Below are 14059 nucleotides of genomic sequence, written 5' to 3' on the forward strand. Positions count from 1 at the left end.
GAAAAGTTTGGTATCCGCTAATTGTAGCAAATTAACCTTTGTTCTGTGTTCATTCCTTGCTCTCGTATTCGTGTATTTCCAGTTATTTTGTTATGCCATTCATATTCTAATGTCTGAGTGCAGTGGCGTGCCCAAAGGGGGGGGGGGGTTCGTAGGCCCAGTATTCCTAAAAACATGAACGTCAAAGGTAGGAAAAGCTGGCAAGATGAGGGCTGACTACCAGAAAAAGTGTACGTAACCCCTGCCTTTCGAAAATTCTGGGCACGCCTCTGTCTGAGTGATAATAATGTCTCACTGTGCTGCATCGCGCATGTCCACACTATCCCAAGAAAAATACAAATTCTGATATTGTGTACCATACATTTCCATCCGAATCCCGGGGTGGTTTAATCGATAGGGTGTCTGATTAACACGCGGCTACCAGGGTTCGATCGATTCCCTGGATGAGTAATATAAGATCGGAATTCTTCCGGCCTTGTCCCCGCATAAAACGGTTCTGGAGCGTACCCAGCCTCAAATCAAAGAGTACCTGGGGACAACCCGGGGGGTAAAGGCTGCCGTTGCGTGTTGCTAATCACATGACCGCCGAAATGGCCCAGACAACGAGAATGTGTGGAGCTACTACATCCACATCCCACAAAATGTGCCTTCATGACACGGTGCTACATACACGCGGAACTTAGCTTTACCTTACATTTCCATCCGATGAGAAATTCAGAAACTGCAAATGTATTGAAAAGACAAATTTCAGTTGCTATTTCCTTTTTGTTTTCTTTTTTTGCCAAAATGTTGCGAATGTGATTAAAAATCCGAATTATTAGGAATTACACCATAGAGGAGCATGGAGGAAGGCGCCATACCTATAATGATAGTTCCACATGAGGAGGTTAGTGATAATAACAGCGTTCTTGCAAGACGTGTGAAGTAGGGATGGGCAAATCCGGATTTTTTACTACGGAGTATATGATCGTAAAATGAGGAAGACGAAACTTCAGCACATTAAGAGCTTGCTAATAAATTCAACCTGAAAAATTGTTACATTAAATTCGGACTGCCTCCGAAATCCGGATAGTAAAATTTCCGAATCGATATATAACATTTTACGGAATCCGGATATTTTTGTATCCCATTCTTAGTGTGAAGGCAAGATGTGCTAGGAAAAAAATCTTCTGAGTAAGTGTGTCTGCTACCTCGAGAACAAAAAAATGTTTAAATTTTGTCATGTGTTTGTTCATTAGAAACGAAACATTCGTAAACACAAAACAATAAAAAGTACTTTGTCTTTTGTAATTGAAGAACATTTTTTAAATGTTCTTCAATCCAAAAAATTAAAAGGAACAATACCATGAAGCAAAAACAATGGATCCACAGCAGCTCTTTTTCCATAACTAACTAAATCTTTGTTAAATTTGTGTTTTTGCTTACTTATAATTTTTGCTATGCGCCATTCATGTATTCTGTGTAGGTTTTCTCTGATGCTCTTCATATGTGTTTTTCCTTATTTAAAAAAAAAAACCATTGCACGCTTTACAGTGCTCGAAACACTGGCGCACGCATGATATTTTTTCAAGTGAAGGACTTGTAGAATTGGATGGTACATAACTGCGTTCATTCAATTTCATTTGGGTGTAGAAAAATCAACCTCCATATGTACAGGGACAACGAAGTTAGTAGCAAGGTCTGTTTTATACAGCGTATATTGATACACGTGTAGGTTGAATTGTATCTTTTGCAAATATGCTGTATAAAGAATCAAACTGCTGGAGTGCTAATTGAGATGAGTGTACATGTATACATGTGCATATGTAGTGTGTGTGTGTGTGTGTAAGTTTAATTTTATATAATGTGGCAAAATTGAAATTCCGTTTAAGAATATCTATAGCACACACGGATTTCCTGTTTTCTTTTAATGCAAAGTTTATATATATAAATATTCTTCTTTGGGTTTCTAGAATTGATAGTTAGATAGTTCCGAAATATATTATTATTATTATTATTATTATTAATTATCTTAAGTGCCTACTGGAAAGATCTTTTCACAAAATGAAACTAGTGCAAACCCTTTTTTTAAAAAAAATAATAAGACATGATTTACGTCAATGATCATTCTGATCTTCAAATTTTACTATGTGCGTTTCTGATGGTTGGTGAGAGTGAGCGTGGGTATGTGTGTGTGTGTGTGTGTGTGTGTACATATATATATATATATATATATATATATATATATATATATATATATTGATGAAGGCACAGACTCGAAGAAAGGTCCGAGTCTCTAACATCGAGACTCGCTACTTCTTCCCGACGATTGCAACCTAGCGTTGCGGTATTATTTAGCTGAAATAGCGGAATTCGTTGCTATTTCTCTTCCTGGTTTGGGGTGACTGTTCGGGGGTAATGTCCCGAAGATTGAGTGACTCTCGATGTTAGAGGCTCTGATCTTTCTTCGAGCCTGTTCCATCATCAATATACGTATATATGAGACATTCCACGAAAAGTTGTCCTAATCAATGTGAATTACAAAATGAATTAATATGGAAATTAGTATTCTTTTTAATTGCATTAAAGCTTAGATGTTTGTGAATGCATATAATTTACATATTTCAACAATAAAAGTTACTATCATCTGCAGCATATATGCTTCACAGAGATTTTTAAAACGTCACACACATAACGCACTTTTGTTAATGCTCTTCTTGCATTCAGCCAATGTCACATACTCAAGCATGTTTTTCATTTGTTATCAGACACCATTAAGTACATCATAATTCCATGAAATCAGTTCATTATGAATATTTTAATCCAATATCATGTCTATAACCTTAAATTTTGCGTGTAAAATGCCACACACGCAACACTGGAATGCCCCATATATAAATACACGTCTATATACATATGGATGTTTATGTATATCCGTCTCTCTATGTCTGTCTGTTCGTCTGGCTAAGACTCTCTATCCCTCTCCCTCTCATACAAACTCTCGTTCTCCCTCTCTCTCTCTCCTCTTCGTGTCTCTCTCTCTCTCACTCCCTCTCTTCCTTTCTCTCTCCCTTTCCCATCTTTGGAATGTTGCCCCCCTCCACTTTTGGCATCTTGCCCCCACCCCAATTTTGGAACCCAATCACCGCCACTGACTATAACAGAGTTAACCCTAGCTTACCCGAAGAGGGGGGGAGGGGTGTCAGGCACACCATCTCTATTTTGTTTGATTTTTCAACTATGAATTTTTTTATAAAACAATGGAAATAAATTACATTGCCCCCTGTGGCGTTCTACATTACTTTTGTTCATAAAAACATAAATTTAATGTAAATAGCAGGCAAAATGGACTCGGTGGGCAAATCAGGTGCAATCTTTGAATGTATGTTATTCGAGACACTAATACTAGTGACAGTGTACAATTGGTTGGTAATGATGGTAATTTTTGTCATTATTATAATTAATAAACAGTTCCCCGCCCATAAACAAAAAAGCATTAATTAAAGATCATTATGTTTTTTGTGAGTTTTAGCGAATGGTAAAATATATGTGTGACACTCACGCAATAATTGGTTATTGTTTTATATTAATGATGGTAATTTTTGTAATTTTTATAATTAATGTATAACTGCACATATATAATTAACAAAGGAAGCCGTGAGTAAATAACAAAATCGTTTCTCGAATTTTAGTTTTAAAAAAGTGGAGGCCTGTGAGTCCCCCTTCGAAATGAACAGCAACAGCCGGCCTCCGTGGTGGAGTAGTTAGTACGACGTCAAGGGTTCGAATCCCAGCCTGGGCAAGATGTTCTTTGTGAGTGTCCCTTCATCACTCAGCTTCGCGATTAACCAAAAGGGGCAGAAATGCGCAGAAAAATAAACCCAACCACACAAAATGAACAGCTGTTACATTTCGAAACGCGCTCTGATTATGTCGTCACAATTGCAATGTGTAGCACGTTCCTTTGAGAGACCTACCTTGTGCTTTGTTACTCCTCGCGGATGCAGACCACTTCCTCGCGTTGAAGGAGAGCCACTGGACTGCTTTACCACTCACGGCTGCCTTATGAAACTTCCTGTATCCACGCTCTCGTAGGGATCACGTTAACCGATGGAATAACGCGTGTGACCTTGACAGATGGCATTGCAGCATTTCCTGAGGCATCCAGACTAAATATCCCACATGGTTTTTACTGATGTTTAACAAAATTGGAGTCGAATGAGCTAACGAGAGACTGTCGGCAATGTTATTGGTTGTCTGATAGCATGCCTTGAACTGTTCCAAGGTCTGTAACAATATGACTGGGTGCGGTGAAGTTGCTTCAAGTTGCTTTTTTGGCGCTGTGTACTGTTGACGAACTTACTTTGATTACAGTTTATGAAGTTTTAAGTTCGCATACATAGACCTTCCCGATGGCGTAGTGGTAAGGTCGTCACCTTGTAATCAAGAGGTCCCGGGTTCGATACCCTGTACAGGAACATAGTCCAGATTGCACTTTAAACTGTAGGTCCAGTACCGATTGGCCTTATTGTGCATAAGGTGGACTTGAAAGATCAAAACAATTAATCAATCAAAGGGTCCCGGGTTCGATACCCGGTGGAGGAACATTGTGGTTCAGATCCCACTTTAAACTGTAGGTCCAGTCCCGACTTACCATACTGACTGAAAACAACAATTCAATTTATGTACAGATAGGCTAATCAGGACTTGGCCTAGAGTTGAGAGTAAGATTCCAACCAGCATGTACCCGGTGGAGGCACATAGTGTTTCGGATCCCACTTTAAACTGTAGGTCCAGTCTCAATTAGCCTTATAAAGTGGACTTAAAACACCAACTCAATCAATCAATCAGTCAATCAACCAACCAGCATGCTGCTTCCTCCGGAAATCGAACCAAGGAGCCCTTGATTACAAGGCAAGGACGTTACCACTACGTCCCAGGGAAGACACTATTTTCATTAGAGTAAGTATGAATGTTGAGATTTTGATGATTTTTCTTTGAAAGCTCAGTACATTGTTCATTTTGATGTTCATGGCTTCCATAACCAAAAAAAAAATACTTTAATGGGGCATTTTTCTTCATTAAATCTTTGTTGGCTTTGCAAGATACTGCATTTTTAGGAGTTTCATTGCATTTTAGTGCATTTTAACCATTTTCAAACATTATCTTGCTTTTTTATGTTTTCGCGAGAGAAGGAACATTTTTGTTTTGGTTCTGCTTATTTTCTTTCTTAAAAAAAACATTTGTTTCTTACCAATACGAAAGTTCATATCAACAACTTTTGTTCCAGGAACAAGTGACTTGGATTGTCTCTTGAAAAAAAATTGTGGTATTTTAGATATTTTACGTCGTATTTTCGCCACTTTTGGCTAATCTAGATTATTGAAAACTATTCAGAACTTCCTAAAAATAAGGTTTTTAATATATTATTTGCACACAAATAAATACTAGGAATTATTGTTATTGAAATATTATATTTCAAGTACTTCAATGTATAGTTTATTTTCCAGCCCATAGGCCAATAATTTCCAACCTTCATAATATTGGTTTCATATTATTTTAATTATCATACTTGTGTGAAGAATTTCATTGTATATACCGGTACAGGGTGCGTCAGTATTTTTGGCAATTTTGACACACTGTTTTTAGCTTGATGATGACTACAGCATAGCATATAATGACCTAAAAATTGCTTTAAAATGGCAAATAAAATACATTTACGACCTAACAGTAGTAAAAAGATCCAAAATATTAAAGAAAATTATCAAAAAAAATCCTGACATTTGCCTATTATTTTTTCATTAACATATAATGAGTTTCATACATGACTGGAAAATATATGCAATTTAAAATTAATTTACAAGAAATAATTTTATCGTGTGTTACTAATGAAAACACAACTTGCAGTGGCTATTCACAATAAATTTGAATTAAGATGAAGTTGGCTGAGATTCTCCAATAAACAATATTGTAAATTGTTCGCTAGTGAAGACTTGTACACAGAGAAACATCTCTATTTCCACTGAAACAACTGAAGCTTAATGAATGCAGAAATATCTGCTGGATTTCATTCACAGCCAGCAAGAGAAAAATATTCACCTGGCAAAACATGAAAAATATGGAAAGAAGCTGTTGCTATTGGTCTACTTTGTTTGCTAGAAATGTTGTTTGTTTGTGTGTGAGCAAGAATTAACAACAGTAATATAAAATAATAAATAAAATCTCAAATTATAGCAAAAAAATGCCATTGCCTTCTTGAAACTATTTAAAATTATGAAAATGAGCTACTTTGCCAAAATATGACCTTTGGACATGAGAAAAATGCAAAAAAAAAAATATGGAAAGAAGGTGTTGCTATTGGTATACTTTGTTTGCTAGAAATGTTGTTTGCTTGTGTGTGAGCAAGCATTAACAACAGTAATATAAAATAATAAATAAAATCTCAAATCATAGCAAGAAAATACCATTGCCTTCTTGACACTATTTAAAATTATGAAAATGAGCTGCTTTGCCAAAATATGACCTTTGAACATGATGAAAATGTAAAAAAATGGTACAATAAATATCCTAAAGGCAATAAACTTATTTAACCGATTATTTCATGGTTCATTTTTATATATTATAAAAAGCTTCCAACGTTTGTTGAAATGATGGTCACTGTGCATGCATGCATGTTAATTTTTATTTTTCTCAGAGCATAATTTGCAGATAAGGAAAAAACGAAGAAAATCTTACGCAAAGAGCTCAAGTTAAGTGTAAGAAGAAGGGAACAAGTCCACTGTTCATGTTGGCACCGTGACTTCAAAGTACCTCTAAGATCATGGGGAGAACAATTAAGGATGAAGAATATAAAATTGGGAAAATGGTGCTGTAAATTTATGGTAAATGCTCTGTTGAAGCAAATTGTTTTTACGACCTCAAAATTGCAGCCAAGTAAGCAGAGGTGAAACTCAAATGGAAGCAATTTGCACAGATTTGCTGCCATTTAGCTCTAGAAGTCTGATGCATGTTGGTACTTAAAAAAAAATCATGTGTAGAGTTTCGACTTTCATGAGGTGAAAATCACCGAAACTGACGTGTAAGAAATCCGTAAATATGTCCAACAAAAGATACAAATTTCTAATAAATAAATTATGTATTTTCATAGCATACTTAATATGGTGAACTCTAGGCATCGACCCACCGGGCCCGGGACCCCTCACAAAATTTTAACAAAATACACTGCTCTAGGTTTTTTAATTATTTTTTTTTCAGAAGCATGAATGGCAGTTGAATATAGAGTTTGTATGCTAAAATAGTACCAACTTTTATTGGTTGGCTCTTGTTTACATGATGATGATGATGAGTTGCCTGCCTGAAGGCAGGTCTTTTGACCGGAAGGTCGCTGGGCAAGGTGAACCCATGGTGGTTTGCCATTGCCTTCCATGGGATGAGGATGAAACAACCATGCACGAGCTGGATTCGAACCCGGGACCCTAGCGTCGGAGCGCGATGTGCTAACCACTCGGCCATAGGGTCCGGCCTTGTTTACATATTGTATCGCATATCCCTTATGTAGGAACTTTTATTTCACAATTGCAATAATCTCCATCAACATTAATATTCTACCGAAATTGCTTTTAAGTGAATAGAATGACATGTATGACATTGTATGCGAGACACATTTTTCATGCATACTAAGCAACAAAATAATGCAGACTTACTTTCTAATACGGTTTTTATTGTTTTCCTAGAACTGCATGAAAATTTCCAAGAATTTTGTGAAAAACAGCGAGAATTAGGCATTTTTGTACGTACACTTACAGTTCAAAGTCGTTATTTCGATACAATTTATGTCTCACACATTTTCAAGACACTGTTTTTCTTTTTACCGAAACATATGTCCCACCAAAATTAAAATATTCTTGCTACGCACCTCACTACTTATGCAAGAATAAACACACAAGAGAAACAAGGAAAAATATGAAACCTGAAAGTATGTGGATAATGACTTTAGTGAATATGTATGCATATTTCACATACCTTTACTTAATACATAAAACTGATTAACACAAGACGAGCAAATTGAATCCACTTAGAAAATAGCTTTAAAAAGAAAGTGTAGAAATGTCATATTCTTGAAGATGTGAAAATATATTAAATATGACGCAGAATGGTTGAAATATGCTCAATCACGTAAACTTGTCTAAATACACATACGTATCCCCTAATAAAGTAACTTAATTTAATTAGTTTTCATAACATGAATTTCTACATATGGAAGGGTTAAAGTTATAGTGGTGTAAGTTACTTTCTTAAAAAGAAAAAAAACAGTCTGACTCACAGCACTTTGCTGATCAACACAACAGCTGTTTCCTTTATCACTAGACCTTAAACTGCCATCTGTTGACATATTTTAGAAACATATATCACCCTTAACAAAATAAATATGCAAGGTGACGAAAATTCTAGACCTGATCTTGAATAGTAGACTATTAATTAATTGATTGATTTGGTGTTTTAAGTCCACTTTATGCACAGTAAGGCTAATTGGGATCCGAACCGCTATATGCCTCCACCGGGTATCGAACCCAGGACCCCTTGATTACAAGGCGACGACGCTACCACTGCGCCATCGGGGAGGCCCTATAGTAGACTAAGAGGCTATGTAGTGCTGTACTTTAGTATTTTGTGGGGGATGACAAACTTAGGTTCTGTGTTGATTACCCTGCGTGTAATATACTTATCATTGTTTAACTACAAGTCAAAAACAATTTAATTAAGAGCAGCCAGAACTGATTTCCTGGATTAGTTAGTTTCCCATGTTACGAAATTAGAATGCATTTTTTCTTCATTTCCTTGTATAATGTATAGATAAAGTACACAAGATATGCGAACTTCTCGAGAAAGGTTGTTTTGACCACTGCACACAGTCGACCTTCTGTACAAGGCTCATAAAATAATTTTCACTTTGAGTGACTACTCTGGATTGGTCTCATTCTTGGCAATAAAGGGAAATAATGATTGGGTTGCGGCAAACAAGGTCGACTGAATTTTCTATACTCTATCCCCGGTATCTGTGAAGCAAGGTCGCGCATAGCAACAGAGAAGGGGGTAAAATGGAGTGGGCAGAGCGAAGCAGTGCACTCTGCTGTGATGGCTGGTAGCTGAAGTCGCTTTCCCCCTTCACTCAATACTGTTCCCCCTCGCGTGTTCATTGGTGGAGCCGTCTCACATCACTACTTGCGCAGAGACTTGTTTTGGTTCATTTGCTTCATAGATAACCGAGACAGAGGATATGTAACCAAAAGCGTAACTTCTTCCCGTTATACTGTTACGCATTTGAAGCTTCAGTGAGAGTGTACCGCTGACGTCATCTCACGCCCTACACTGTTGGTACAGTTTCAAGTGGGATCCGAATCACTACATGCCTCCGCTGGATGTCGAACTCCTTGATTCAAGGGCGACGCGTAACCACTAAGCCGACGAGGAGGACCTATGCCATCACTTCTGATCACCATAAATATATATCACAGTTTGAAAGTACATTATTATTATTATTAATAATAATAAATATGGGGCATTCCATTTGAAAGTGCCCCTGAATCTCAAAATTTTAAAAATAAGTGCAATGCTGTAACTTTATCCTATCTTGTGAGTGAACAAGGGGTCCCGGGTTCGAATCCCGGCCTGGTGTGGATGTTTGTGAGTGTCCATTTATCAATTACATCATGTCATCACTCATCTCATCTTCGAAAATTAGCCAAAAGTGGCACAAAAGCGAAGTAAAATAAAGCAAATAAAAATTTTAAAAAAATCTTGTGAGTGAACAATCAAAAATTGTCTTTTGGATAAAAATTTAAGTATTTTACATAATCAAGTTCAGAAGGTATATTTTTCGTTTTTTACCTTTTGATTTAGTTGTGTTTTGAATTGTGTCCTACCCGTGGCACCAAAAAATAATTAATTTCTGCTTTAACTGTTAAATTTCCCCCTCAACTCCACTAGAATATTCAAAGGTCAATTATCTTCTCTCTTTGTCTTAAATAATTCATTTTTCATCATTTTGACAAGTCACAGAAATTAAGATAATTTCTTATTAAGTGAAGAGGCAGTGTATCGTCTGCCCCCCCCCCCGTGACACAAAATTGTTCACTTATATCTATAAATCTGGGAAAGTAGTTTTTAAGGGTAATTATGTTTAATCAACAGTGTTAAGTTTCATATTTCATTGCACAGAAACTGCAAGAAAAATGTTGCTTAAGGCGAGGAGGGACAATTTCCCCTAGGTCTTTCTCGCTGGGGCAGCAGCCGATCACTGTTGCCAACTTCGCTCTTTTGGAACCAGATCTGGCTCTTTCGTGCACTCGTTTGACTGGGAACTGTGGCACCCGCCCTCTGCCCCACCATGATGTCACCACTGGCTCCGGGCCATAAAGTCCAATCTTTGCCATGAGTATACATTTTGCACGTGACGTGATATTGATATATAGGCTGCATGAACCAACCCCCACTTTCCTCCCCTGGTATTCTTATATATAGCGCTGTGGCTAAGGTGAAGATGACAATATTATTATCCGGGAACCCTTTATTTTCGATTTCATATGAACATCATTGGATTATTGAGATGGGTGATGCCGCTAAATCTAGGCGGTGAAAACTAAGAAAAAATTGCCATCACTTTAAAAGTAACGGTAATAACAGCGCCCCCACCCCTCTGACACCTAAAATTACCTTAGGAGGCCTTCGTTAATCTAGCTCATTGAAAGTCATCTTTAGTTCTATTAATGGTGAAATGTAACTCTTTTATGCACATCAGGTTTGGCAACACTGCGAGGATGACCGTTTGAGGCAAGGACAAATGCATTAGGTTTATGGGACCATTTTTTTTATTCGTTCTCTCGGGAATAATAAACATCCAATGACGTAGAAAAGTACATGGACGTAAAAAGGACACGTTGAACTTTGTCATAGTAGAAGGAAAAGTCGAAACTCCCATTTGATTAGCCGTAACTTGAAGTAGAAGTCGATATCCCATAAAGAATACATGGGATTCTGTAAATACTTATTAATCATATTTTTCAAACATCGTGTCTAGCTTACTAATCAACTTGAAAAACAGTTTCCACTTGCAACATGGAGAGAAATTCATACTCTCTCGCAGACTAAACCCTTTTTTAAATAGCAGTGCCCAATCCGACAATATTGAAATAAATGCACAACTAGTGCGTAATTGTCCCTCCTCGCCTTAATATCAGTAGAATAGTCAATTTGGTAAAATTTCAGTAACCGCCAAACGCCTGAAATTCCTTTATTTTCTTCTTTTACACATTGGTACTTACGTATTCTGCATTCCTAAGGATTCTTGAAGGTGCCATTTCGTTTTTTTCACGCAAATAATCTCAATTTTCGACATATCGAGTAATTCTTGTTTGTTCGTTTTCGCTTGCGTTACACGCAATATGGCGGAGAAATCTTGACTAGCGTTGTCCATGATCAGTGGTTATGCAGTGTTGCAACCTTCTTCGCCGAAAAATACCTACTTTCGTGTTGCTGATTTTGTATTGTTTTCCAGGTTCGAAAACCACACGAACCATGCACAGATAGCCCCACGAACCATTCATAAATAGCCCCACGAACCATTCACGAATAGTTCCACGAACCATTCATAAATAGTCCCACGAACCATGAACGGATAGCCCCACGAACCATGAACGGATAGCCCCACGAACCATTCAAGGATAGCCTTACGAACCATTCATAAATAGCCCCACGAACCATGCACGGCAAGGTTAGGTTAGGTTCGGTTCGGTTAGGCAAACATAGTTAAAATTGTCATCTTCAAAATTGTCATGTTCTTGGAAAATAACGGTGTGGTTGGAAACACTGACCGGGGGTTATATCATCGAACGCACGCAACATTTGATTCACGTAGTGGAAGGACATAGAGGCAACAGCTTTCGTGCATCGGAGAAACATTAATGTTCAAAAATACATGATTTACCGGCAAAATATATTAAGCGAGGGGAAAAAACACTTCCGACACCTTCGTAAAGTATACAGAAACTCATTTCGGTACTTACTTTCTCCTGTAAAATTGAAGATATACGTTTTACGGATACGAAAATTTTACCGTTACTTTATTATCAGAAGTGTAGTCCATGTCTACCACCCATTGAATGCCCCATTAATCAATTGCAACTCACCCGTACAGCAGGCTCACTGGTCACTCACTTCCTGTTTAGTAGAACGCGTGTCTCGCTGCACACTCACTAGAAACCAACTCTTTCCGCCAAGCTGCAGCTGTTCTGCTCGTTTCTCCTCTCTTTCTTCAATTGTGCAGGAGCCAGCACTTCCAAAGTATGCGTGGCGTAGGATTCCTTTCGGGAACAAATGATCCCAATTCTTCAACATGAACTTGCAACACTGAAGTTTTGTGCCGTCCCAGCAACTTCCATGCTGAGTATGAAGAAAGGCGACGAAAGGTCAGTTACATAATAGCATAAAGAAATTTAGGAGATTCCACAAGACGGCTGCTCTATTTACTTTATCACGTTGTTATGGTGTTGCATTACACTGTGACGGGAATTGTCCCGAGACGAGGTTTTCTAAGCCCCGCGACAGGTTAACTTTGCAGCAACTTTTCGCAAAACGTGAATATAGTTCCGCTGCAATACTGGCGATTTTCTCACTTACCACGACTTACCAGAACATTTGATTAATTCTAGAAAACTGTTATTTGCAGACGACCTGAAATTCTTTCAAAGAATAAAAAATATTGAAGACTGTGTGTGTCTACAAGACATAAATAGGTTGAGTGCGTGGTGCTTGCGCAACGGTCTTTCTCTTAATGCAGCAAAATGCTATTCCGTTACTTATTCTAAACAAAGAACGATCTTAAATTTCCAATATAAACTTAATAATACCAATGTAAAAAAATCTGAAACAGCAAAGGACCTAGGAATATATTTTGACTCTAAGCTAACTTTCACTCACCATATTAACAAAGTAATAGGCAACGCTTACAAACTTACCGGGTTCATTATTAGAATGGGCAGAGACTTTCGAGACACCCAAACACTTAAGGTATTATATTACTCATTAGTGCGTTCAAAACTTGAATTCGGGTCTGTTGTATGGAACACTGACAGTATAGTACAGACTACAAAAATAGAGCGAGTACAATCAAAAATGTTACGTTATATGAAGTATAAACTTGAAGGTACTTATCCCAAATTTGATTCGTACAGTAATGTAACAGAGGAGCTCTGAATGCACAGGCTTGACGATCGAAGGACAGTGCGCGACCTGCTGCTGCTCTGGAAAATATATAATGGAAAACTTCGCTCTCCTCATTGGATCTCACAATTTAAATTACGCGTTCCTAACAATAAGACGCGACCCAATCATCAAACCTTTTTTGTGAATAGAGCGCGAACAAACATTGTCAAGAAATCCCCTATCTGGAGAATGAGTATTCTCTACAATGCCTTAGAAAAGCGTAACAAAAATATTGATTTGTTTTCTATGCCATATATACAATTTAAAAACTGTGTAATGAAAACAATATCAAACAACGGTCACTGAAGCATGTATCAAAACCTGTATCTCTGAACTCTCTAACTGGGCGCCAGCCTGTTGAATTCATTATTGTAAATAAATAAATAAATAAATAAATGCGACAGGAACAGCTCGGCGGTTGAGGCAAGACTGGCACGGGAGATGCTGAGTTCCGTTCTCAAGCGGATTAATACATAAAACCTGCCGCAAACTTAACCTGTCGCGGGGCCTACTTGCCTATCTACTTCTCAATATAAAATCCTCGCTACGACGCCAGGGATTCCGAGTTCGAATCCCCGCCTGATCATGACTGTTCTTTCTGAGTGTCCCATCATCAATTTTATCTCATGATGACTCATCCTCATCGCAGCGATCAGCCAAAAGTGGCTAAAAAGCGACGCGAAATATACAAATAGAATAAATATAAAGTCCAAATTAGTTTTGTCAAGGCTAAATATATGCATTTCAAGGCACCATAACCCGTTGATTTGATTGACTTGCTTTATTTTACTTTGCCTTTTGTGCCACTTTTGGCTAATTT

General features: G+C 37.6%; 1 protein-coding gene across 2 annotated transcripts in view; it reads right to left on the reverse strand.

Annotated features, from left to right (window-relative positions):
• LOC146001137 (cytochrome P450 4C1-like) overlaps positions 1-12277 on the reverse strand; it is a 44434-nt gene extending 32157 nt beyond the window's left edge. Inside the window, exon 1 of one of the 2 annotated variants that reach the window (XM_083138428.1) lies at positions 12165-12277. The gene's annotated coding sequence lies outside the window, so the exon portion shown is untranslated. Of the gene's footprint in view, positions 1-3956; positions 4042-12164 lie in introns of those variants that run through there. The other variant, XM_083138427.1, reaches the window with a different exon arrangement.
• Between the last annotated feature and the right edge of the window lie 1782 nt (positions 12278-14059).

This window comes from Lepisma saccharinum, chromosome 17, assembly GCF_977018435.1.
Source record: "Lepisma saccharinum chromosome 17, izLepSacc3.1, whole genome shotgun sequence".
Classification (NCBI taxonomy): Eukaryota; Metazoa; Arthropoda; class Insecta; order Zygentoma; family Lepismatidae; genus Lepisma; species Lepisma saccharinum.